Source organism: Schistocerca piceifrons, chromosome 1, assembly GCF_021461385.2.
Source record: "Schistocerca piceifrons isolate TAMUIC-IGC-003096 chromosome 1, iqSchPice1.1, whole genome shotgun sequence".
Lineage (NCBI taxonomy): Eukaryota > Metazoa > Arthropoda > Insecta > Orthoptera > Acrididae > Schistocerca > Schistocerca piceifrons.
Genome location: NC_060138.1, coordinates 332,045,028 through 332,072,632, shown reverse-complemented (window position 1 = coordinate 332,072,632; position 27,605 = coordinate 332,045,028). Strand labels below are relative to the sequence as shown.

The 27,605-nt window shown below is 44.7% G+C and overlaps 1 protein-coding gene across 1 annotated transcript in view; it reads right to left on the bottom strand.

Annotated features, from left to right (window-relative positions):
• Positions 1–27,605, bottom strand: part of LOC124718985 — a 1,052,919-nt gene that overhangs the window by 471,123 nt on the left and 554,191 nt on the right. The window contains exon 4 of the mRNA XM_047244688.1: positions 19,062–19,095. The gene's annotated coding sequence lies outside the window, so the exon portion shown is untranslated. The remainder of the gene's footprint in view (positions 1–19,061; positions 19,096–27,605) is intronic.

Genomic DNA, 27,605 nt, shown 5'->3' with positions numbered 1-27,605 from the left:
GCAAAACTCATGTTCAGTATTCTGTTCAAAGACTTAATGCTGCCATTTTTGCTATTAGAACAGTATCTGAAGTAAGTGATAGTTCGACACGAAAAGTAGTCTACTTTGCTTATTTTCATTGGCTTACGACGTATGGTATTATATTTTGAGGTAACTCTTCCTATTCTCAAAGGGAATTTTTGTCTCCGAAACGGGAGGTTCGGTCTATAAGTGCAGTAAGTTCGCGAACCTCTTGTCGACCCCTGTTCATTAGTTTGGGTATTCTGACACTTGCCTCTCAATATATACAGGGTGTTTACAAATGAATATCTGGGTTTTAACGCTTTATAATATTTATTACATTAAACTTACAGTTATAAATGAAGGACCTATTTCAATAGAGGTACAAGTCCATTACCTACACTTTTCTGCCTATAATACTTCTGAAATTAATGAACGAAACAAACAGAATGAAAGGTTCATCTCTAGCAAGAAGCCATATTCTTGAATATTTCTGGTATCTCAAGTGCAGATTTTTCAGCGCTCATTTAACATTACGACTCTGTATCTCAAAATGAACAAAAGGACTTGTACCACTATTGAATTAAGCCCTCAAATGATATGTCATATGAAAGAGCAACTCAAACAGTTGTGTTTGGCACCAGTGCGCATGTGCAGCGCGCAATGTTTGCGCCGCAATCCGCTAGATTGGTTGAACTTCACTGTACACAAGCGCTGCATAGGCCGCAAGGGGCCCAATGACAGGGCTTTGCATGGTCTCCACGTTCACCCGACCTAATTCCATGCGATTTTTTCCTTTGGGGCTTCATCAAGGATCGTGTGTACGTCCCTCCGCTACCAGCAGACCTCCCTGAATTAAGAAACCGGATTGAAGCAGCTGTTGCTACAATCACTGAAGACACAATTATCAACGTTTGGGAAGAACTCGGCTATAGACTTGATGTGTGCCGTGTGACAAATGGTGCTCACATTGAACATTTATAAGGTTCTTGGTAAAACTGAGTTGCTCTTTCATTTGACATATCATTTATGACTTTAAGTTTAATATAATAAATATTATAAAGCGTTAAAACCCTGATATTGATTTATAAGCACCCTTTATACGTACTCTTTAATGTCGTTTCTTGTTAATAATACCAACTTATCCTTAAGAATTTGCAGCTTTCATACTAGGCAGAAATCCAATCTGCATTTGTATCGCATCTCCTTGACTCTTGTTCAGAAAAGCGTGCAGTATTACGCTGCATCCATTGTCAATAAGCTGCCACGGGAATTCAAAAAGCTTAGCAGTAATTCACGCGCTTTCAAATAGCTGAATAGTTTCGCCGGCCGGAGCGGCCGAGCGGTTCTAGGCACTACAGTCTGGAGCCGCGCAACCGCTACGGTCGTAGGTTCGAATCCTGTCTCGCGCATGGATGTGTGTGATGTCCTTAGGTTAGTTAGGTTTAAGTAGTTCTAAGTTCTAGGGGACTGATGACCTCAGAAGTTAAGTCTCAGAGTGCTCAAAGCCATTTGAACCATTTTAGAATAGTTTCCTCGTGCGTCACTTCTTCTATTCTGCCGAAGATTTCCTTGAAAACATAACATAAATGCTTTGTTACACTGTTGACTGCATTTATATAAACGTATAGCTTGTCGGATTTTTAAGATTCATAAACATATTATGTTATCTAATATTACTTTTCTGTTGTAATTTCATGTACTGACACGTTCCATGAATATGGAGATATGCTGCGCAATTTGGTCCTGAGGATGTAGACGTGCAAAATAATTAAAATAAAAGGCAGTAGAATAAAAGTCTCCTCCACCTCAAACCATAAGGTTGTTTGAGTAGCACAGCTGTAAATATACAGGGTGTTACGGCCAAACTTTCAGGAAACATTCCTCACACACAAATAAAGAAAGGATGTTATGTGGACATGTGTCCGGAAACGCTTAATTTCCATGTTAGAGCTCATTTTAATTTCGTCAATATGTTGTTCCACCTACGCTCAATGGAGCACGTTATCATGATTTCATACGGGATACTCTACCTGTGCTGCTAGAACATGTGCCTTTACAAGTACGACACAACATGTGGTTCATGCACGATGGAGCTCCTGCACATTTCAGTCGAAGAGTTCGTACGCTTCTCAACAACAGATTCGGTGACCGATGGATTGGTAGAGGTGGACCAATTCCATGGCCTCCACGCTCTCCTGACCTCAACCCTCTTGACTTTCATTTATGGGGGCATTTGAAAACTCTTGTCTACGCAACCCCGGTACCAAATGTAGAGACTCTTCGTGCTCGTATTGCCAGGGCTGCATTAGGGATTCCATGCGACGGAGGGTGGATGCATGTATCCTCGCTAACGGAGGACATTTTGAACATTTCCTGTAACAAAGTGTTTGAAGACACGCTTGTACGTTCTGCTGCTGTGTGTTTCCATTCCATGATTAATGTGATTTGAAGAGAAGTAATAAAATGAGCTCTAACATGGAAAGTAAGCGTTTCCGGAATCATGTCCACATAACATATTTTCTTTCTTTGTGTGTGAGGAATGTTTCCTGAAAGTTTGGCCGTACCTTTTTGTAACACCCTGTAGAATACCGAAGCAAATTTTACAAGTGTCCAAGTGAATCAAGAGCAATTGTATACTTCACACATAATTCACTCACATGGAGAGGAATTAAACAATGATTTGCGTTAAGACCTTACCCAGAAAGTTATGTGGGAGTCTGATGCTGTGCCCTGATACGTGAGTTGCCATGCTGTTCGTTTGTTTAGCTGCGCTGTGTTATTTCAGATCGTTGCTGTCGCTCTGCTTGCCTCGAAACATGCGGACAGTGAGGAGCCCACACAGTTAGCAGCGCCCCAGGACTCGGCCACGGTCTTCAGACACAGTCGGCGGAGCCCCGTTACGCAATGCGCGCGCCAGTAATACGCACCGTGCCGCAGCGCGGCGCACGAGCGCCGTCTTTGTTTCGGAGTAATTGCCCGCGGCGAGCCGGAGCATCATCCTTCATCTCCACCAGCCAGCGCCGGCACCGGTACCGCACAAAGGAGCCGACCCGCCGAGACACGGGCACAGCGTCCTCACAATTACCTGCCGTGACGAGACAAAAGCTCGCCCGTCCTCCCCATGCATCTTTACACACCACCCGCCCACCTCCTGACCGTATGTGTTGCTCCGGGAGTTTTGCGCCATATACAGGGTGTTACAAAAAGGTACTGCCAAACTTTCAGGAAACATTCCTCACACAAAAAGAAAGAAATATATTATGTGGACATGCGTCCGGAAACGCTTACTCTCCATGTTAGAGCTAAATTTATTACTTCTCTTCAAATCACATTAATCGTGGAATGGAAACACACAGCAACAGAACGTACCAGCGTGACTTCAAACACTTTGTTACAGGAAATGTTCAAAATGTCCTCCGTTAGCGAGGATACGTGCATCCACCCTCCGTCGCATGGAATCCCTGATGCGCTGATGCAGCCCTGGAGAATGCCGTATTGTGTCACAGCCGTCCAAAATACGAGCACGAAGAGTATCTGCATTTGGTACTGGGATTGCGTAGACAAGAGCTTTCAAATGCCCCCATAAATGAAAGTCAAGAGGGTTGAGGTCAGGAGAGTGTGGAGGCCACGGAATTGGTCCGCCTCTACCAATCCATCGGTCACCGAATCTGTTGTTGAGAAGCGTACGAACACTTCGACTGAAATGTGCAGGAGCTCCATCGTGCATGAACCACATGTTCTGTCGTACTTGTAAAGGCACTTGTTCTAGCAGCACAGGTAGAGCATCCCGTATGAAATCATGGCGGTGAATCGAGGAAGTACAATACATACTGACGAAACTAAAATGAGCTCTAACATGGAAATTGAGCGTTTCCGGACACATGTCCACATAACATCTTTTGTTTATTTGTGTGTGAGGAATGTTTCCTGAAAGTTTGGCCGTACCTTTTTGTACAAAATGGTTCAAATGGCACTGAGCACTATGGGACTTTACTGCTGTGATCATCAGTCCCCTAGAACTTAGAACTACTTAAACCTAACTAACCTAAGGACATCACACACATCCATGCCCGAGGCAGGATTCGAACCTGCGATCGTAGCGGTCACGCGGTTCCAGACTGAAGCACCTAGAACCGCACGGCCACACCGGCCGGTTATATCAGTTGAAAAAAGCTCCACTGAACTGATACATTTCGTTACGTGTATGTCTCCTCTTGCAAAACAAGGGTTCAAATGGCTCTGAGCACTATGGGACTTGACCTCTGAGGACATCAGTCCCCTAGAACTACTTAAACCTAACTAACCTAGGGACATCACACACATCCATGCCCGAGGCAGGATTCGAACCTGCGACCGTAGCGGTCGCGCGCTTCCAGACTGTAGCGCCTAGAACCGCTCGGCCACTCCGGCCAGCTACCTTTTTGTAACACCCTGTATACCACAGTCAGCTTTGTGGTTAGGATGAGCAGCAAACTATAACTGTTTGCTAATGACGCTGTAGTTTATGTGATAATGTCGCGTATAAGGTACTGTAGGCTGATACAGGACCACTTTCCTGTGATGAATAGCAGCTGGCTCTAAATGTGTAAAATTGTAAATAATGAATTTGAAAAGTAAAAATGTCCCATAATTTTCGAACACAGTATTAGTGGTGTCCTGCTTGAAACAGTTAAGTCGACTCATTGTCTAAACGTAATGTTGCATGACGATATGAAATGGAACGAGCACGTGAGGTCGGCAATAGAAAGGGCGAATGGTTTACTTCAGTTTATTGGTGAGAATTCTAAGAAAGCGTAGCTCACTACAAAAGAGATAGCGTACGGAACTCCTATGTGACACATTCCTGAATACTGTTTGTGTATTTGGAGGCTGCACCAGGTAGGATTGAAAGAAGACAACGGAGCAGTTCAGAGGCGAGCTGCTACAGTTTCGTTCAGCATGCAGATAATACGGAAATGACCTTAAATTGGAATTCCTGAAGTTCTTTTCGGTATTTAGAGAACCGGGTTTGCGACGGACTGCCGCCAGCATTGATATATCATAAGGACCGTGAAGGCAAGATATGAGAAGTTAGGGCTTGTACAGAAACATATAGACACTGAAACTTCCTGGCAGATTAAAACTGTGTGCCTGACCGAGACTCGAACTCGGGACCTTTGCCTTCTGCGGGCAAGTGCTCTACCAACTGAGCTCCCCAAGCACGACTCACGCCCTGTCCTCACAGCTTTACTTCCGCCAGTACCTCGTCTCCTACCTTCCAAACTTTACAGATGCTCTCCTGCGAACCATGCAGGACTAGCACTCCTGAAAGAAAGGATATTGCGGAGACATGGCTTAGCCACAGCCTAGGAGATGTTTACAGAATGAGATTTTCACTCTACAGCGGAATGTCCGCTGATATGAAACTTCCTGGCCGAGATCCCGGGTTCGAGTCTCGGTCCGGCACACAGTTTTAATCTGCCAGGACGTTTCATATCAGCGCACACTCCACTGCAGAGTGAAAATCTCGTTATGGAAACACCCCCCAGGCTGTGGCTAAGTCATGTCTTCGCAATATCCTCTCTTTCAGGAGTGCTACTCCTGCATGGTTCGCAGATCTTCTGTAAAGTTTGGAAGGTAGGACACGAGGCACTGGCGGAAGTAAAGCTGCGAGGACGGCGCGTGCGTCGTGCTTGGGTATCTCAGTTGGTATAGCACTTGCCCGCGAAAGGTAAAGGTCCCGAGATCGAGTCTCGGTCCAGCACACAGTTTTAATCTGCCAGGAAGTTTCACATCAGCGCATACTCCGCTGCAGAGTGAAAATCTCATTCTGGATATAGACAGTGGTTTTTCCCTCACTCCATTTACGAGTTGAATGAAAACTGGAATGACTAGCAGTAGTACAAGGTACCCTCCGCTATACAGAGTATGGTAGCTTCCAGAGTTTTTATGTACATATAGATGTAGATTTAAGTAATACTATAGCTGCTAAGGAACCAATTTCATGTACCTCTTGGCGCTAAAGTCATAAATATTAGCTGTTATTGATTAAAATGGAATTGCACAAGTTTGAAGGACGGGATCTCAGGACAAAACGACGACCTTGGATAATTTTTCAGTATTAACAAGTTGCTCAAAGTGTACTAAAAGCCGAGTCTGTCACATGCAGGTTCGTGCGTAATTACGGAGCGAGGTTGTGCAGCGCTAAACCAGTGACATCCTTTGGAGAAGATGTCGATTCAACTACTCATCCAGTCATCAATATTTAGTTTCACGACGGTCTCCCTAAATACCTTAAGGCAAATGGCAGCATGGCTCCTTCCGTTTGCTAGACCCCCACCAACAGTTTACTCTTTGAATGAACAGACAAGAGGGATTCCGCTTTACAGCCTCTGTTACAAATCGCTAGACGCCACATAGTCATAATCCCACAATTTCGAACCGGTAGCCTGATAATTTCCACCTTCCGGCTCTGTCAGGTACAAGGACAACTGCATGGCGATTCTCTGGCGGTTTATTTCATTGTAATTGTTGTTCCGATAGTTTTAACTCGCTAACCACTGCTTCTATACACGCAGCAGAGAATATTCCACGTGAGCCGACATGTCACTATATGACGAGCCAGAGATCGTTCGAACTCACTGAAGTACTAACGTTTCGGCTTTTGGTGTCGAAGAGGCATATTGCACAAGCTTAAAGTCACATTTAATTTATCAAAAATGTAAAAAAAAAAACTAGCAACGGAATTTCATAACAGAAAGAATAGTGCCATGAGAGAAAATATATACGATAAGCCTCCGGCACGATGTTACTACTACCCTGGTAGAAATTTAGGAGAAATTAAGAGCGCAGATATGCAAAAGGAGTAAATGAAATATGCAGTGGAAATCGTGTTGAATCGCTTAGGCAGATAAAATATGCCATAAAAATTCGATCGGTGCGGGTAAAAAAGTATACAACGTGTCCCAGCCTTTACGGTTAAAATTACGTAATGTGGTCAAAATTGTACAGATGGTAAATGATCCTAACCCGAGTACTTCCAGATTGACGGTCGAAAAAGGTTGTCAATTATTTTTTATTGACATAAACGACAGGCATATTATAGCATAAACACAATCTCGTAGCAACTTTTCGACGTGTCTCAATGCTCTCACTATAGCGACACAATATTTTGTCGCTCTCTCTCACACATATTCCTGCTGTCTGTCGTTCAATACGACAGCCAGTTAGCATCTTACCAATTAGTTAGTCTTTCCTTTCTGCTACGGCTACATACACTGACTTCCTGTAGACCTAGCCCCATAGGAAATATCGTAACAAAAATTGTACGTCTATTTATTCTTTTGTTCATTTATCCTCTGATCGCTGATTAGAGCGATAGTGAATACGTCAGTGTATATTTACAGTTTACAGTTACCGGGTAAACTACAGTTTGTGCTCTTACACTGTTTTACGACAGACACACTTATACATCTATGTATAAATAACAAATGGAAGAGCAGAGAAAACAAAATTTTATTTTTAATGTAATTTACTATATATAGGTACCCTGTTCCACTTTTTGCTGCAAAGCTTGGGAGTTGATCACACATTAAACAGTGTTAAACAATGCCTTGTGCGCTTTTCACTGACACAGTACTCGTGTATGTAGCATATTTCTCAGGATATTGTCGTAGTAGTACAATTTCTTTCGAGTTAGTTTGGACAAGTCTCTGTGTATTCTTTAACACTGTTCAAACATGCCGTTTTCAAGTAATCTCCTAATTTTGTTTTCAAGAGTGGAAGTGCTTTTACATTTCTTAAACTGCCTGGTATTCTGTTCCACAGTAAGCAAGCAGCTATAACAGGATCTTTGTCAGTCAGTGTAGTCGGGTGCTGTTGATGTGATAATGGTCTTTGACTCTCGTACGGTAATTGTACATTCCTCTGTTCAGCATCGATACACGATTTAATCTGAGATACGTGATATTTTCATATACATATATAGAGGTAACTGCCAAAATTTTAAATTTTTTGATGTAATTTTACGGGAATGTCTTGGTAATAGGCTACCAATATATGTGATTTTTTCCGGCTTCAGCATTCTGTTTGTATGTACATTTGCTGCTCCACTCGATATTGTTATACAGTACGATAAATTTGAATGAATTAACCCATGGTACATCTTTAATAAAGTGTCTACATAAACTGTGTGGAAAATGTTTATCATAGTAACGCTAGCAACATAGATGCAGAAACATAACCAGTATATCAAGTGCCACTGACGCATTTCTACCAACAACTCGTGCAGACGCATATCTGGGCCAGATTTTAAAAGTAAAATACGGATGGTAAAACACCAAAAACCTGAAAGGTATGAAGTGATATGTATAGAAGGATGGCAAAAATGGAGCAAATCTCTGCTCATGAAACTACAAATTTTCAAGATGAGCTGGCAGGAAAACAAGTTTTGCAGAAGAACGTGAGTACGCTGCGATTTGGTTTCGCATGATGTGAGAGAAAATGCATCTACAGAATGTTAAAGGCGACACGCTCTAACATGGATTATTCAGAATATGCAGTGTTTCAAATATGCGTGGCTAAGGGAATTTGCGAAAGGTAGACAAACGTAGAGAATCGATTCTAAACCCAAGAAAAATGACAAGAAAGCTAGGAGTTTCCCTTCTACACGTGCGTTGAAGTCACCTGCAACGCTGTAGTCACAGTTGCAGCAACGCTGGCACCGTGCTTGTTATGCAATACCAGAACAGGCACATTAAAACTACCTAACTGAATGTGAAATAGGTATCAGATGAATTACACTACTGTTATATACTAAGCTCGTTATACGTAACACGGTATACAGGGAGGTAAGTCACGAAGAAATTACGGCACCCGTCCAAGGGCAAATTCCAAATGCTCAGACCTTCATCTCTTTACCCGTTACTTAAACGCCGAAGAGTGCGATCGGCACAGTTTCGACCTCTTCTATGATTGCAGTCTTTTAGATAAATCATAACAGCCGTTTCACAATCTACACCGGAGACGTAATTATATTTATCACGGCTGACGCTGAAGTTTCGTTTGCGAATTCTACACTTGACCCGTATAGTAAGACGATTCAATAGAGCTAGATTTTCAGCAGACGTTTGAATTTGAATGTATACGACGAATTTGCTTTCTGAAATTCTCAGACAGTTCTTTAATACACTCCTGGAAATGGAAAAAAGAACACATTGACACCGATGTGTCAGACCCACCATACTTGCTCCGGACACTGCGAGAGGGCTGTACAAGCAATGATCACACGCACGGCACAGCGGACACACCAGGAACCGCGGTGTTGGCCGTCGAATGGCGCTAGCTGCGCAGCATTTGTGCACCGCCGCCGTCAGTGTCAGCCAGTTTGCCGTGGCATACGGAGCTCCATCGCAGTCTTTAACACTGGTAGCATGCCGCGGCAGCGTGGACGTGAACCGTATGTGCAGTTGACGGACTTTGAGCGAGGGCGTATAGTGGGCATGCGGGAGGCCGGGTGGACGTACCGCCGAATTGCTCAACACGTGGGGCGTGAGGTCTCCACAGTACATCGATGTTGTCGCCAGTGATCGGCGGAAGGTGCACGTGCCCGTCGACCTGGGACCGGACCGCAGCGACGCACGGATGCACGCCAAGACCGTAGGATCCTACGCAGTGCCGTAGGGGACCGCACCGCCACTTCCCAGCAAATTAGGGACACTGTTGCTCCTGGGGTATCGGCGAGGACCATTCGCAACCGTCTCCATGAAGCTGGGCTACGGTCCCGCACACCGTTAGGCCGTCTTCCGCTCACGCCCCAACATCGTGCAGCCCGCCTCCAGTGGTGTCGCGACAGGCGTGAATGGAGGGACGAATGGAGACGTGTCGTCTTCAGCGATGAGAGTCGCTTCTGCCTTGGTGCCAATGATGGTCGTATGCGTGTTTGGCGCCGTGCAGGTGAGCGCCACAATCAGGACTGCATACGACCGAGGCACACAGGGCCAACACCCGGCATCATGGTGTGGGGAGCGATCTCCTACACTGGCCGTACACCACTGGTGATCGTCGAGGGGACACTGAATAGTGCACGGTACATCCAAACCGTCATCGAACCCATCGTTCTACCATTCCTAGACCGGCAAGGGAACTTGCTGTTCCAACAGGACAATGCACGTCCGCATGTATCCCGTGCCACCCAACGTGCTCTAGAAGGTGTAAGTCAACTACCCTGGCCAGCAAGATCTCCGGATCTGTCCCCCATTGAGCATGTTTGGGACTGGATGAAGCGTCGTCTCACGCGGTCTGCACGTCCAGCACGAACGCTGGTCCAACTGAGGCGCCAGGTGGAAATGGCATGGCAAGCCGTTCCGCAGGACTACATCCAGCATCTCTACGATCGTCTCCATGGGAGAATAGCAGCCTGCATTGCTGCGAAAGGTGGATATACACTGTACTAGTGCCGACATTGTTCATGCTCTGTTGCCTGTGTCTATGTGCCTGTGGTTCTGTCAGTGTGATCATGTGATGTATCTGACCCCAGGAATGTGTCAATAAAGTTTCCCCTTCCTGGGACAATGAATTCACGGTGTTCTTATTTCAATTTCCAGGAGTGTATTTCTCCTATTACTAAAACATAAAAAAGCCTTTCATCTTAGCACAGAAAATACTTAATGCTAAGGACTTTGCTATAAAAGTCTGTAACTTCCTTGTGGCGCTGTACTTTTGCATGGTATCCCTGATGGATTATGTCACTGCCTCACCGAATAGACGCGGTTTAGAAAAGGAGATTTCGTCCAAATCTATATTTTTATAACCACTAATGTAACTATTTATGACGCAGACGCTTGTTATACACTGAGTAAAAGGTGACTGCTGTCTTTTGTTACTGACACGCTTAGAATGGTACCCCGCTGATCCACGAAGTGCCTAAACAGGAATCCAATTTTTCACGTAAATCACAATGTTTTTACAGAAGATGGGCGGACGGGAAGGTAGTTTACTCGATTTCACCTCATAAACGAAGTAATCGAATTGTTGGGTATGTCTGAACACAGAACAGCAATTCTAATATCGCAGGTACAATATGTGAAAATGTGTTTCGTGGAATTAGAAATACAAGCATTTCAGAGCGAACTGTTAATTTATTGTCTCCATTCAAAGGCTAATAAACGTAAAATCTCTATGCTATTAAAAAAATGGTTCAAATGGCTCTGAGCACTATGGGACTCAACATCTGAGATCATCAGTCCCCCTACTTAAACCTAACTAACCTAAGGACATCACATACATCCATGCCCAAGGCCGGATTCGAACCTGGGACCGTAGCGGTCGCGCGGTTCCAGACTGAAGTGCCTGGAACCGCTCGGCCACTAGGCTATATTCGTCTACGTGCAAGTGGAATAGTCTATTATCGAAAAGCCAATCGAAATCGAATGTAGTCTTGTATTTGGAAGGAATTAGTTAACTGTACAGTTTAAATTCATGTCTAAATAGTCGTGAAAAGTTATCTTCTCGAACTCATAAGCAAAATACGGCTGAGTCTGACTTTCATTCTTATTCGTACTTCATCCCTGATTCTTGCAGAATTCTAATTTTTCTACTTAAGTAAAGTATTTCTTTCATGAATTGGATTAAACGAAGTTGCAAAAAATTGTGACGAAACCGCAAGAGTGGCGATCGAGCAGATAGCCTTTTAGCAGGTGTTTGTCACGCTTCCATTCCCTAACCTCTGTAACACTTGGAATTTTTCTTTTCCTAGCAGTCGTTTCCTTCGCTACTCTCAGATAATTTCTTACTTTCAAATCGATTCCCCGGTTACCAGGCTGTGATGGCGTTGGAATTACCCCTGTACTGCAGGTTTATCTGCCAATATGACTTCTCCCGTCATTTTATTACAACACACCGTACCTGTAACGACACGTTTTCAAGAGATTCTCAGTGAGCTCCTGCTTTGAAACTGCGTGTATTACGGGAGCTAAGTGATAATTTTAAACCCACCAAATACTGGAAACTACGGAATCCAATATGGTGTCTACCAAGTTCTGCTTGTGACGTAGAGAGCGTTATTGCCTCTTATTGGTTAAACGTTTCGTTGCACAGAACTTACTCCGTGTTTCATGCGTCTTACGCCGTGTTTCATGCGTGGCAATGGTTCCTCTACGTGAAAAAACAGGAGATGATGTCACAAGACTCATACATACCCACGTCCACGTGAGTTTTTATGTCACGAGTTAGGTCTGGAGGGCCGTGTCGCCGTAGCGGTGGGGGCAGAGCGAGCGGGCGGCGCGTGTGGGCCCACGCTATCGGTGCGGATCGCGACGTGGCGTCCGCGGCGTGAATTAACGAGGCTGTGTCCCGCCTCCTGAGTTAGTGGCCGCTTTATCGCTCTGCCCGGCCCTCACCGAAATCTAAAACAGCGCTCCTACAATCGCGGCCAGCCGGCGGCAAAAGGAACGGCAAAAACGCCGGCGTTTTTATTACTGCTGCATGCGGCCGGCGGCAGTCTGCATTCCTTCTACACGCCCGCCCAGTCGTCGCTGCCATCAGCACCGCAAACTACGAGGCGGGAGGTTCGTAATGCACAACATTTACTGAGATACTACCGTCCTCTTGAGCATGCACACTCAGACACTCGTTTTCATCTGTTTTAGGCATCTGCCAGATTCCCCATGAAGCGAAAACGGTTTCAAAGAAGATACGCGTTTTCACTGGCAGGAAGCCAGAGGAACAGTTCAGGTAACACGGGGAAGAGGAACTGCCATATTTTCATAGACATGTCGACATCAACTGCATGCTGAGTTTCTTAAGGTTTCCCGGAGGATAGTGCATTACGTCATCTTTCGGGTGTGTACACCGGGCAGCACCATTTCTTCTTATGATACTTAGGTTGATAACCATCTCGAATCTCAACTGCTGACTGAATTAAAAGCAGTTCATGTAATGATATACTGTAGAGTAAATGAGTCTGTGCCAGAGATAATAGCCGGCCGCGGTGGCCGTGTGGTTCTAGGCGCTTCAGTCCGGAACCGCGAGACTGCTACGGTCGCAGGTTCGAATCCTGCCTCGGGCATGGATGTGTGTGATGTCCTTAGGTTAGTTAGGTTTAAGTAGTTCTAAGTTCTAGGGGACTGATGACCTCAGATGTTAAGTCCCATAGTGCTCAGAGCCATTTGAACCATTTGAACCAGAGATAAGACAGTCGGCAACTTTGTGCATCCATGAACAAAACACAGCAAGCACCGAGTCAATAAAACCAGAGCACTTACGAATTATGTGGTCAGTTACTGAAACCGATAGCATGTGTTGGAATACCAGGCAGCGAAGCTACGGAAGAATGGTTCCCCCGAAAGCGCAGACATGAAAAGAGTGATTTCGATGATTTGTTGAGCTGGAAACTCTCGTCTCGATTGAGCAGGTTGTCTGTTATTGCGTTTCCAAAACTTCCTTGATTACTGAATCCTTATAGCATGAGGGTGTCCCTGTTATCTTGACTTCCTCGTAATCCATGGTATGGCCAGTGGAAATACAACGTTCAGCCACTGTGTATTTGTTGAGATGTAGGAAAGCAATTGTGTCGCTAATGGTCGACGCACCGGTCTTGTACGCAGCGAACTGTTTGTCTTATGTAACTTTTACCCCATTGACAAGGAATTTCACAAATACCCGGTTTTTCACATACCACAAGATCTGCCGTCTTGGCTGGAGGGAGGAACATCGGGTCTACAGAACTGTCTAGCCGTTCCTATTGTGTCTGTAGTGAAATTACTCTCCTCTGTCTCGCCGTTGGTCGGGACGTGTACGTGCGGGCCGATGCAATGCTCCCAGCAAAGAAACAGGCGATTAGTAATCATTAATCCATCCAGCTAATTACATACTCGCGACTTCTCTTTCGGTTGCAAGATTAATCCCTTATAAAGATTCCAAGAGAAACAAGATCGAAATAAACAGATTCGTGAGGTACTGAGGAAATGAAATCTGAAAAGTACGTAAAATTCGAAACAGCTTCTTCTCCGCCTAGTGGGAGCGCAGGGACGAAAAACCTCTGTCTGCGAAAGACGTGATCAATTCTGTACGTCGCAACAGGCAGTCCCTGTCCTGTGTTCTTCCCTGTGGTTGGCAAAGGCCCTAGTTTTCACGGTTGGAAGCACATAAAAGTCGGACCCAGTACTACTTTCACGCCCAGGAGTATTGTAGGTTTCCTGTGTTAATTGGTATAGTTAGTGAAGGCTGTTCCTGGCTCAATGTAGGTAACTCCATTATCAATCACATTGTCGGTATTTAACCTGTTTTTGGGTTCGACTTTCAAATTCTATCCGCTCCCATCAGTCTCCTAATTATTCATGAACCTCTGCGAGTAGTTATTCCATGCTCGAGACTGAGCGTCATGTTAATTTAAACCCCAACGTGTCGAAGCTCTTTAGATGATGATGATGATGATGATGTTTGGTTTGTGGGGAGCTCAACTTCGCCGTTATCAGCGCCCGTAAAAAATTTCCAACCATTGCTCAGTCCAATCTCGTCACGTGCATGAATGATGATGAAATGATGAGGGCAACACAAACACCCAGTCATCTCGAGGCAGCTGAAAATCCCTGACCCCGCCGAGAATCGAATACGGGACCCCGCTCTCGGGAAGCGAGAACGCAACCGCGAGACCACGAGCTGCGGACTCGAAGCTCTTTAGAAATAACCGTGTGGGGGTGACCGATAACAATGAGAGGGTCATCTGTTTAATTAACTGTGAGGTATAAAATAAGTAGCTATGCACGAGACAGTGTACCGCGTTGATTTCGCGAGTATACCTGTTATGGATTGTGTTCTTCGAGCGGTGTCCTGCTCCGTCCTATCGCTGCCGCTCCTAGTCGACGTTACCCTCCGCCAGCGAACACCTCGGTGCTGCGTTCCCGCGGGCTGCTCGCCTTTGAGGCCAGCCGCTGCTGCCAGTGATTCAATTTAGATAGCGCGTCGCACAGTAGCCGCGGGCCCGCTTGTCTCGTCTTCATTACACGCTCAGCTGCCGACAGATAAAGCGGCCAAATTGGCAGCCACCAGCTCCGGGCTGGATTTGCGGCGAGCGAGCCACAAGAGTCAATAGCAACCTGAGTACGTCGCCTTCCTAGCACACGTGGAGCAATGGCCTCTGCTGCACGAGTACCCGAAAAAGTACAGACACAAAGAATACAAAACATTCCTTATTAGTTTACGCGGTGGACTACACAAACACTGTACTACAGTGTCAGATGCTCCGTCGAAGATCAACAGCCGTATTCAATTAAGAATGGACTCGAAAAATGCGGTTATGTTTCCGCATCAGATGTAGAATATTTCAGAAGAAATGAAAATGTGTGCTGGGACGGAACTCGAACCCGGATTACCCGTTTGTCGCGAATGGTCGCTTTAACCACTACAGAAGATAGCAACGGGTAGGTTCCAAGTGATCTCATGCATCCGTTGTGCATTGTATTTCAGTTAGAAGTACTCAACAGTGAGAAATGAGGGACGTCGAAGTAACAAAGTTTACTGTTGTGCGTCCCGTTGACGACGTGTTTTTTCGAGATGGAGAGAGAAGTCGGAAGAAACAGGAGTCAAAGGGTTACACAGTTTCGAGAATTACAACAGCGGGATATCAAAGGAAACATAGAAAGCGATAAAAGACCTAGAAATAGAGTTGCTAGCACAGCTAAACAAGATAAAATATTCTTTTGGTGTATTTTGTGACTTTTTTTCAAAGCCTTTCATTGTTCTGCGTAGCAGACTAAGGTCTCGTGGTATTAATGTCATCCCTTTTCCGTGGACGAAATCTCACCTCCACAACAGAAAGCAGAGGGTCTGATTGACAGACTATATCTCTGAGATAAAAATAATCTCAAAATGGAGGAACGTAACGTGTGAAGTGCCATAGGGATTATGGACCCATTCTTGTTTCTTGTCTACGTAAATGATCTTCCAGTGCCTTTAACGGGCAGTACAGAAAATGTAATGTTTGCTTGTGACATAAGCACACTAATCGAGGGTCTAAACTCAGGCCTAGAAGACACAGCTCAGTTGGTTCACAGCTATGGTTTAAGTCTTAACCTAACAAAGACTCGTATTATGCAATTTCTGACAAACATTAATGACTTCTTAACACCAGAATTAGACATTAATGGTCACACATTGAGTGAAGCGCAGTGTGTAAAGTCCTTTGCTGGATGACAAGTTCAACTGAAGTCAATACACGGATAAACTGATTAAGAATTCACTTCAGCGTGTTCTTCCCTCAGAAGCATTTCCCACAGAGTTAACCTGAACACCAATGTGCTGACTTATTTTGCATACAATCTGTCCCTGTTCTCTTGTATAACTATTTTCTGAGAAAATACAAGCCGTTGTGGCCGAGCGGTTCTAGGCGCTTCAGTCAGGAACCGCGCTGCTGCTACGGTCGCAGGTTCGAATCCTGCCTCGGGCATGGATGTGTGTGATGTCATTAGGTTTAAGTAGTTATAAGTCTAGGGGACTGATGACCTCAGATGTTAATTCCCATAGTGCTTAGAGCCATCTGAACCATTTGAACCGATCATTGACTGGAAATACACATGTTCGACTACTTGGAGACAATTTGAAACCATTCGTGGACTTCATGTTCCCAGACAACGAAGGAATTTTTATGGATGATAATGCGCCATGTCACCAGGCCATTTGAACCATTTTTTGAGAAAATGCACCTAATGCAGAAGCGAGGAATAAGAATGTCGTGTAAAGTAGATAATCGTAAACACTAAGGATTTTGAAATTCTAACACCCACTTCCTAATAAATTTCCTACTTAACGGTTTTTGTTGCTGGTAGCAAAAATCAATTTCAGCCGAACTGTGACATACATAATCATAGTAGAAGACATAAAAGTAATTTTCATGTAGACTTTGCCTCCTTATCAGACTTGAGTCGCATGGTCTGGTCGTAAGATATTCAACAAGCTACCGTCTAACACAAAGCAAGAAACTCCGAATACCATATAGTTCAAAAGAAAATTTAAAAAAATGCCTCTTTAGCACTCTTTGTATAAATTAAATGCCTAGATTCAGCTACTGACAAATTCTGTTAACAGCATAGTAAGTAGCACTGTGTTCTTTAAATCTGTAAGAAAAGTAGTAATATGCTGTAAGTAGGACTCAGTATTTATAAATTTAGGAAAATATTTTCTTTGAAAAATACCGCTGTAATCAAGTAAATATTTAACTTCTAATGACAGATAAACATCAGGTGTGTAATAAGGAGGCAGTAGCTTTTATCAACGGAGCATCTTTCTTACTAATTTACACTATTTACTGAATTTAGGTGGCACAAGCTTAAAGAGCATTAGTACCGTAATAATAGTTTATTGACACATTACGTTCTCACAAAGTCTTTTGTATCGTGTTAATGAGTACCTTGACTCATTTCGCATACTTGAGAGTTCTCGTTCTTGATGGTTTCTAGAAAACACCATGAAGAATTAATAACCCAATTTCTAAGCTAGTGATGTTATTGTGCAATGAAAATGTTATGGAAGCGCCAGCCGTGGTGGCCGAATGGTTCTAGGCGCTACAGTCTGGAACCGCGCGACCGCTACGGTCCCAGGTTCGAATCCTCCCTCGGGCATGGATGTGTGTGATGTCCTTAGGTTAGTTAGGTTTAAGTAGTTCTAAGTTCTAGGGGACTGATGACCTGAGAAGTTAAGTCCCATAGTGCTCAGAGCCATTTGAACCATTTTTGTTATGCAAGCACTAAACGTAAGGACCCAACAGATTGAGTGATAAAAGAGATTGGATTTCGAAGATTGTTGTTCTAGTAACGGACGTCCTTTCCAGTTCCTACAGACTAATGCCGTTGAAGGTTAGGAACCAGTGTCAGCTGTAGGCTCATATCCTAAACTGAGTACTCTGAGATTAGGAACCAATGATCGGAAATGAACACTAATTATTGCTAACACTAACAAGATGCACATTATACGAATAAATTAAGCCCTGACACAGCGGAGTAAAAAGATCCTGCCATGCTCTCTCAGATATCTCTGCGGTACATTATGCAACGTTCAAGGCAATAGCATCTTCCCTCCTCAGTTTGTACCGAGGTTTCATATATCGTTGACTTGACTTGACTTGCGACTAGGATGACACCTGTCGCGAAACCTTTCTCTGCCGGCCGGTGTGGCGGTGCGGTTCTAGGCGCTTCAGTCTGGAACCGCGTGAACGCTACGGTTGCAGGTTCGAATCCTGCCTCGGGAATGGATGTGTGTGGTGTCCTTGGGTTAGTTAGGTTTAAGTAGTTCTAAGTTCTAGGGAACTGATGACCATAGATGTTAAGTCCCATAGAGCTCAGAGCCATTTGAACCTTTTTTTGAAACCTTTCTCTGAAATTTCGTCCGGCTTTAGGGCCGCTACATCCTGCTACACCGCAAGTTAAAAGACACGTCTTCCGCCGTGGATGGATGCATCACAGATGACGGTGTACTGATTCCTATGTGGCTTAGAAATATCGTCGTAACCAGTTCGACATAGCGACACTCTGCATTGGCATTACGTGTGCAATACCAGATAAAATGATGGTGAGTGGGACTTGGGTTTCGTATGTTAGTTATGACATATCACGTGACATTCATGTTAGCTAAGTGCGGTATCATCAAACACAAGAAATATATACATAATTTTTTCTTGGTTTACTACAGCCTTTTTAAAAGCTTATATTACATATTCAGAATAGAAGATCAATATACCTTAGCTGTAAGATACCTTGTAAAGTTTCGTTATTAAATGAGAAATTCGAAAGTATACACACTGCTGAAATACCATGAAAAGCCTTTAAAGAATTTTCTTTGGGAACAGCCTCGGTAAAGTTATCTTCTCTCGGAGAGAAGTATGTCAGGCTTTCAACTTGTCCACCAATCAAGAACATCAGAATAAAAATTTGTTTTGACAGAAAGACGGCAGACTGATGAAAAGCTTTCGGATGGCCAGCCGCGTGGCAGTCATGTGATACCGCGACGTTTTGACAAGTGTCACGTTCATCGACATCCGACATGCAGGAAGCAGTATGGTTGTGGTGAGGCAACACTCATTTTCTTACCTTGCTGCTGGCAGCTCTCCTCCCGGCTGCTTTCCTAGAAACAACGGGAAAAAATCATTAGAGTTCACTTCACTTTGTAAGCATTTAATGAATGTGAGTGTAGCTCTGTTTAAAACAGAACTAGAGACAGCTATATGAGATCTTAGCCGAAGAGTAACATATAACAAAATTAAAAACTAATGCTACACATAAATCTTTTCGCATCAACTTTCTGAATAAAAGAAAACTTGAACTAAAACATACCACAGGTATTTTCAGAGAGAAGAGTGAGAGAGAGAGAGAGAGAGAGAGAGAGAGAGAGAGAGAGGAGAGTGCCGGGGATAGGCTGGAAAGGAGGAGGAGGAGGAATCACAAAGACGCGAATATCCGTATTAATATAAAAAATACGATGCTTACACAGTGGACACAAAGATTATCAAGAAGTAGTTACGAAAATCTCCTTCAACAAAGAATAAATGATGGATACTTCTATAAGACGAGTCAAATTAAAAGGAAACAGAGGAAAAAAATTAAGTAAACTGTTTATTAGTTCCAAAAAAATTACCGTAACTGTTAATACATTTAGTTTTTGTGTGTTCATCATTTTGATTGGTGATTATCCCACTGTCAAACAAGATGGTCAGTGCCTTCATGGAAAAATGTTTTCGGATGCCTACAGAACTACGACTGTACCTAGGCGTGCAAATTGACGGCCACGAATGTGTTTCTTCAGGGCTCCAAAAATATGGAAATCCCATAGGGAGAAATCGGGACTGCATTGACGACGTGTAAGTGCTCCCCGGCGAAAATTTTGTAGCGTATGCGAAACGACAGGCACACCAACTGTGGGAAATTCATGTGATCTTTTTCTTGCTCGTTGAATTTCAGTAACACGGCGCCACGTTTAACGCACAACGGTGAGTGGACACATTGCAAAAATTGAAAAAAAAAATCATCAAGTGCAAACGCCCGAGAATGTTGACGGATGACACTGAAGGACGACATCATATTGTTGCAAGATAATGCCCGCCCACATGTTGCCAAGGTCGATTTGCTTCGGAAGAAGAGGTGCACGGCTGGGTACAATCATCGTTCTGCAGGCACCTTCAAGCATTTTTCCATTAAGACATTGACCGTTTTGTCCCGCAGTGGGGTAAATGTTTTAAACTTTCATTTAATTTTTTTATCTTCCTCGTTTTCATTTGATTACCCGTCTTAAGAAACTGCTCATGACGACAGTTATCGCATTACTGTACAGTCGATTTCTAAATCTAGAGATACGTTTTTACTGCGCGAGCAGCTTTACGTTGTGTAACAGAGTAGCACAAAATAATCATGAAGGTAAGATCAAAGAAATTAGAGTTACCTACAGGGAAATAACCGTAGAGGAAGTACCGTTCACCACTCACCGTTAAGTGCCTGTCTTATGGAATAGATATGAAGATCTACACAGAGAGTAGGGACATTAAACGCTATGCGTGAGGTGTTGTGAACCACTGATAAGCTTAGTTCACGAGAAATGTAATGAGCACTTGCTTCAGTTGGAATAATATGCTTGGTATACGCAGAATTTGGGAAAAGCAGTACTGGATCAAAACATACTTCAGTTGTTATTTTTACACAACGACTTGGTCCGTACCTACTGCCTACCGTTTCCAGTCTCAGCACATAATAAAATTCGCCGATACTCAGGTTCTCACTGTGAGGGAAAGATACCGGAATTAACAATCATGACAATAATTTTAGCAAGATAGAAGAAAGCGTCAGGGTAAAGGAATCCTGGATTGTCGTGTTGCATCCAAGGACCGTTGTAGGTAACAATGAAAGAACTCCAGCGGTAATGACACGAGAAAAGCGCTCAGACGGTGACGCGACAGGTACACAGCCTGATCAACAGTATTCGCACATCTAGGGCCTATTGGTATGGGGGTGTGTCCACCGTTCGATTTCATGACGGCTTGAACTCTGCTAAAGGCACTTTCAGTGAGATGTTAGAATGTCAGTGGAGAAATGGCAGCCCATTTTTCCTCAAGAGACGAAACCAGAGAAAGTAGAGATGTGGGATGTGGAGTCTGGAGCGGTCGACTATGAGCGGGCCAGTCTGTTCCAGGAATACTATTGTCCACAAATCATTGTCTTACAGATGCTACTTTATAACAGAGAGTATTGTCATGCTGACACAAATATTGTCTCCGCACTGTTCCTTCACTCTGTTCAATGCACAGTGCTGTAAAATTTAGCGTTTTCTGAAACACAATAATGGGACTACCGCTGCCATGAAACACAACCGCCCATACCGCAATACCACCTCCTTTGTATGTCACTGCTGGCATTATACATGATACAATGCTCGACTATTGTATCACATTCTTTTTAACTCCCTACGCACCGTCATTGTCGTAGCAGGACCGTTGGTAGTTCTCTGGGTCATTTGAGTGATTCCTTCCGCTGAATTCACGTGATTTCTTACAAACACCCTCAGCAATGCCCGACGGTCCCCATCAGTCAGTACACGAGGTCTGTCTGGTATCGGTTTATCTATGGTTGTTCCTTCGCTTTTCCACTTCACAGTAATACATCAACAGTTGATCAGGGCAGTTTTAAAAGCCTTGAAATGTCCTTGATGGATTTCTTACTAATGGCATCCAGTGACCAGTACACGTTCGAAGTTACAGCTCTCCCTGACCAACGGGTTCTGCTGTTATTGCTTCTCTGCTCCGTCGCCGTTTACAATGGCGCGTCCGCCTTTCTTGACAAATAGTGTTCAATTCACCACCATAGGGGACTGTTCCGATATTTTATAGGAATATGTACACACAGAATGTAGCGGGTATATCTGCAGGTATTTCTATTGGTGGCTGAGGACAGTGTGCTGAACAATATTACATCTGTATTTACTTCATTTCCAGAATAATAATTAGAGCTATGAGTAGTAGTATATTTTTGGGTTGGCTAGTACCTCCACGTACAGGCGACAGGAGCAAACCATTACAGATTATTGCCTCTGGGTGGCATGTCAGGTGTTGAGGTGTTGACGTGTGGACGCAAAACGGTTAGTCTATAATGAAGGCGTAGTCCACTTAGTGGTGGAGCTACGACCGTGCAGAAAACATCAGGTAGTAAATTTTGTCATGCGTTTCCGGGAAGCCTGCATGGCGCAGAGAAAAAAAACAACGAGTGCACTGATATTTATACATATTAGGGTACCACATACAAACCGAATCTGCACTTATAACCATCACACCTTGTGTAATCTCCGGCTGCGGGCTCGACTCGAGTCCTCCATCAGTAGTTGAGAGCGAACCACGCATAATGCCAGCCGCTCGTGCTGGCGAAACCTCAGAAAAGTCGACCGAAGATCCCGAGACAAAAGCGTGCAGGCGACACGTCAGTATTGTTATTAACCAAAGATACAGAGATAAGGAACTGCAGTGAGATGTGGTACTTCTGAGTGGTGACTAGCTAGAGGAAAAATTCTGCATCAGAATGGCGAAGAAGAGGTGGGTCCAAACCCGAGACAGCTGCAGCAGCCGCTTCCGGGAGACTGCGCGACCGGACCCCGCCTTAGCGGGCAGGCTGTAGCCCGGCCGCCGGGTTTGCCCTTTTAAATCGCTAATGCCGGCCGGTTCCCGAATACAATACGAGAGTCGCAGACGCAGAGGGCATTCCCCTCAGCCCTGGTCCTGGTGGTCGGCCCTTGTCGGCCGCCAGGGCCTGCCCGCCGCGATTTATCGCCGGCGACTAGTTTCCATAGCCGCGGCAACCCCCTACTAATAAATACCGCTTGTAAGCAATTAGGACTTATACGGGATAGAGACGCATATGGCCCTGGCCAGGCGCTGCGTAGGCGTGTAGTGAGTCCCAGCCATCGGCACCCTCTGTGAGTTATGGTGGCGCGAGCTGCCGTGTCCTGTGCGCGGTACTGCCTTACACGGTGAATGTAAACGACTACACACTGCCGGGTGGCCGAAGACTCTCGGTGTCTTCGTGGTGACGTCACAAACTAAGAACTGCGAAAACGCATTAGGATTACTAGCGCCACCAGTACAACGCGGCAAAGTGAGCACACACCAAATGAACAAATGCGTTTCAACTTCAGCGATTAATCAACTTTCCGTAATCAAGACCATATCTCAGAAACTAATTACCCAATCAAAATGAACAAAGTTTGTTTCTGATGAAGAATGTACAGGATGTTTTTAAAAAAGTGTTACACATTTCTATAGTAGGTAGCACAGGTCAGAACCCGAAGGAAAATACCTACGATTGTATGTCCAGAACCCAATAGCTATTGAGATAAGGGCCGTTCTACCTGAGTGTAGTGCTCGCACTCACGAGAGTTGGCACAGTAAACTACACTCCTGGAAATTGAAATAAGAACACCGTGAATTCATTGTCCCAGGAAGGGGAAACTTTATTGACACATTCCTGGGGTCAGATACATCACATGATCACACTGACAGAACCACAGGCACATAGACACAGGCAACAGAGCATGAACAATGTCGGCACTAGTACAGTGTATATCCACCTTTCGCAGCAATGCAGGCTGCTATTCTCCCATGGAGACGATCGTAGAGATGCTGGATGTAGTCCTGTGGAACGGCTTGCCATGCCATTTCCACCTGGCGCCTCAGTTGGACCAGCGTTCGTGCTGGACGTGCAGACCGCGTGAGACGACGCTTCATCCAGTCCCAAACATGCTCAATGGGGGACAGATCCGGAGATCTTGCTGGCCAGGGTAGTTGACTTACACCTTCTAGAGCACGTTGGGTGGCACGGGATACATGCGGACGTGCATTGTCCTGTTGGAACAGCAAGTTCCCTTGCCGGTCTAGGAATGGTAGAACGATGGGTTCGATGACGGTTTGGATGTACCGTGCACTATTCAGTGTCCCCTCGACGATCACCAGTGGTGTACGGCCAGTGTAGGAGATCGCTCCCCACACCATGATGCCGGGTGTTGGCCCTGTGTGCCTCGGTCGTATGCAGTCCTGATTGTGGCGCTCACCTGCACGGCGCCAAACACGCATACGACCATCATTGGCACCAAGGCAGAAGCGACTCTCATCGCTGAAGACGACACGTCTCCATTCGTCCCTCCATTCACGCCTGTCGCGAAACCACTGGAGGCGGGCTGCACGATGTTGGGGCGTGAGCGGAAGACGGCCTAACGGTGTGCGGGACCGTAGCCCAGCTTCATGGAGACGGTTGCGAATGGTCCTCGCCGATACCCCAGGAGCAACAGTGTCCCTAATTAGCTGGGAAGTGGCGGTGCGGTCCCCTACGGCACTGCGTAGGCTCCTACGGTCTTGGCGTCCATCCGTGCGTCGCTGCGGTCCGGTCCCAGGTCGACGGGCACGTGCACCTTCCGCCGATCACTGGCGACAACATCGATGTACTGTGGAGACCTCACGCCCCACGTGTTGAGCAATTCGGCGGTACGTCCACCCGGCCTCCCGCATGCCCACTATACGCCCTCGCTCAAAGTCCGTCAACTGCACATACGGTTCACGTCCACGCTGTCGAGGCATGCTACCAGTGTTAAAGACTGCGATGGAGCTCCGTATGCCACGGCAAACTGGCTGACACTGACGGCGGCGGTGCACAAATGCTGCGCAGCTAGCGCCATTCGACGCCAACACCGCGGTTCCTGGTGTGTCCGTTGTGCCGTGCGTGTGATCATTGCTTGTACATCCCTCTCGCAGTGTCCGGAGCAAGTATGGTGGGTCTGACACACTGGTGTCAATGTGTTCTTTTTTCCATTTCCAGGAGTGTATCACAATATGCAGATGTGAGTAGATGCAAATCATCGAGCAATCATGGAGGCGAGGCTTCAGGATCGCTTCAGTACTAATGTACGACGTCGTTGAGAGACGCATAGGGTCATACACTTTACCAAACATATTGACAGGTGCTGTGTGTTACATATTTCTAGGTGATAAACTGCCACCGTTATTGGAGAACGTTGTCGTTCCGGAAAAACAACGACCGTACTTTATGGACAAGTGGACGCCACACTATTTTATACTGATCGTGAGACAGTACCTCACAACAACGTAGCGTGGGTGGTAGACTGGACGAGGATGTCGAATAGCTTAGCCCCTTCGTTCAGTGGACGTCAGTACGTTGGGTTTCTGGTGGCTATGGGGACATTTAAAGGCATTGGTGTAAACCCAACCTATCGACGACGTGCTGACATCACAGGAGAGTATGACCAATGCATGTAACGCAATCCGAATGTAGCCAGGTGTACTTGAAAGACTGAGTGATTCACTGCGAGGAAGGGCTGAAGGATGCATCAGGATGCGTGTGATAGTAACACGCAGAGCTGCCTATAATGTCTACTTCTACGTAGCAGACAGATAGGAACGAGAGGAGAGATTGACACATATCTCCACAAATACTGCTTTCTGGACGTATCATTACAGGAACTTTTCTTCTATTTTTGACCATATTACCTCCCGTAGGAATGTGTCGCACTTTTTTTAAAGCACCTGGTATGTGTCCCACCTCAGCCTTGTCACCAGATGTAAGTCTAAATTAAAGATGCGAGGACAGAAATTTTCAGAATTTGTATATTCCGGTCTTTACAAGCAGCTACAATTTTTCCTCTTCTACTATATTTATTTCATTGGTGCACAACTAGTCTCTGCCTTTTAGGTAATTTTCAGGTGATTTTATGCAGTAGAAAAATGTGCCCTTCTCATTAAAATGGCAGCCTCTTTAAATTTATGTGTTCTATTCGTTATGATCCACGCACATGCTGTCTAGTGAGTTTGACAGCTTGGCGTTTTAAGCTGTGAAATTAACAAGACAGCAGTTGTGTGATTTAAAACGAAAAAATACATAAATTTCAAGACGATTACACTTTAATGGATAAGGCACAGTTCTCTACTGGAGTAAATCACTTGAAAATGTCCTAAAGGACATAATCCTATAAGTACTTTCTTTCAGTAAATTTCTTTCTATGGTACCCACAATGAAGCAAAAATATACGAATTTATTAAGTTATCAATATGTACGAGGGCAAAATATAGCCCAAACTAGAGATGACAGCACACTTATGGCATCCAGTGTAGAAGAAGCTACTTACCAACTCTCTAAAAGCTAAAGCAGAACTGAAGATCGCTATCAACAAGGCAGATTCTATCACAAACATCACAGACGTGCCCGACATGGTCTCACTTTGTAGCTCCTTAATATGGAAAACTAACTCCTTTCACCAAAAATCAATGAGAACCTTGCCATGGACCTACAGGTAGGTGCACCAAGTTGTCGAACACCTATCATCTCTTTAAGAACGTTTTCTCTTCTAAATCCCTTGCTCTCGCTGCAAAACCCCGTCTTTAAAACACTGTAGTGAGGTCTTCAGCACAGAGTGCTTCAGATAGGAACGACGTAGCAAAGTAGAACTAATGGATAAATAGATACTGAGAAAAATTATTGCCTCCAGTGTGTGCCTCAACGAACTGTAATAATAAACACAGTGCAAAATAAATATTGATTTGTGTTGAGGAATAAATTCAAGAGTGACTGAAAATAAAACAACAAACAATTTTTGAAACGGGTGAGTAAAATTTTTAGCCACGAGATATTGTAGACAGGATTGAGATAGCGTCTTCCACAGAAGACTATTTTATGTTTTATGCACTTTATTTTACGCCTGTGACATTCCTGAAATGCTTTCTGGAACCCACTTTTGTTGTTGTCTTCAGAATCGTGTCTCTATTCTTCAGAAGACTCTGTGACGTTTCAGAATCTTGTTGAGTAGTTCTGCTTTTAGAAGAAAAAAGAGGATACTACTGTATGAGATATGAGTCGTTCGTTTCAGTTTCCGCTTTCTTCTTGACCAAACATTTAGTACATATAGAACTGAGTTTGTTACTCGACGTAAAAAGAATGTAGCAAGACGTCCTGCACCGAACTGCCGACACAACCTCCAGTTTCTGGATGCTTTGTCGTCTAACAGCTAAAGGGAAACTACAGGCTTCGTGACAACGTCCGTTATCATAGTTCAGGAGCTCAGAAGATGGATTCACTTCAAATAGTTTTCAACAAACGTATTCCTCCAGGACATTGGAAACTAATACGTAATATGATCTCTATAAAACATGTACGAGAAGAAACTTCATGTAGAGAAAGGATTTCACGGAAGGATAATGGGGAATTGACCGTCAGCTTTGTCGCAGGACGAACACCATTTGAATCCGTTTCCTCTTTTTTCTCTTGTAATATCGCCGGCTTGGTTATACGGCAATATTTCAGTGTTTTGGTGTTTGCCGAGGACGTTCTAGGACTATCTTATTGATATTTAAAATCTTTATTAGAGTTTCTAACATAAATGTGTAGTTTTGATGAAAGATCCAGTCACATTGATGTGAAACCCATCAAAAGCCTGAATAATCACCTTTTGCAGCTCGGATGTGCAAGAAGAGACTCAATGACTATGTGGAAGGCACCAACAGGGATGTGCAGCCATTCCGACTCCAGTGCGGTGGCCAGCTGCGCCAGGTATCTCGGTTGAGGATCCACGGCACGAACAGCCCGATAGAGGTAGTCCCA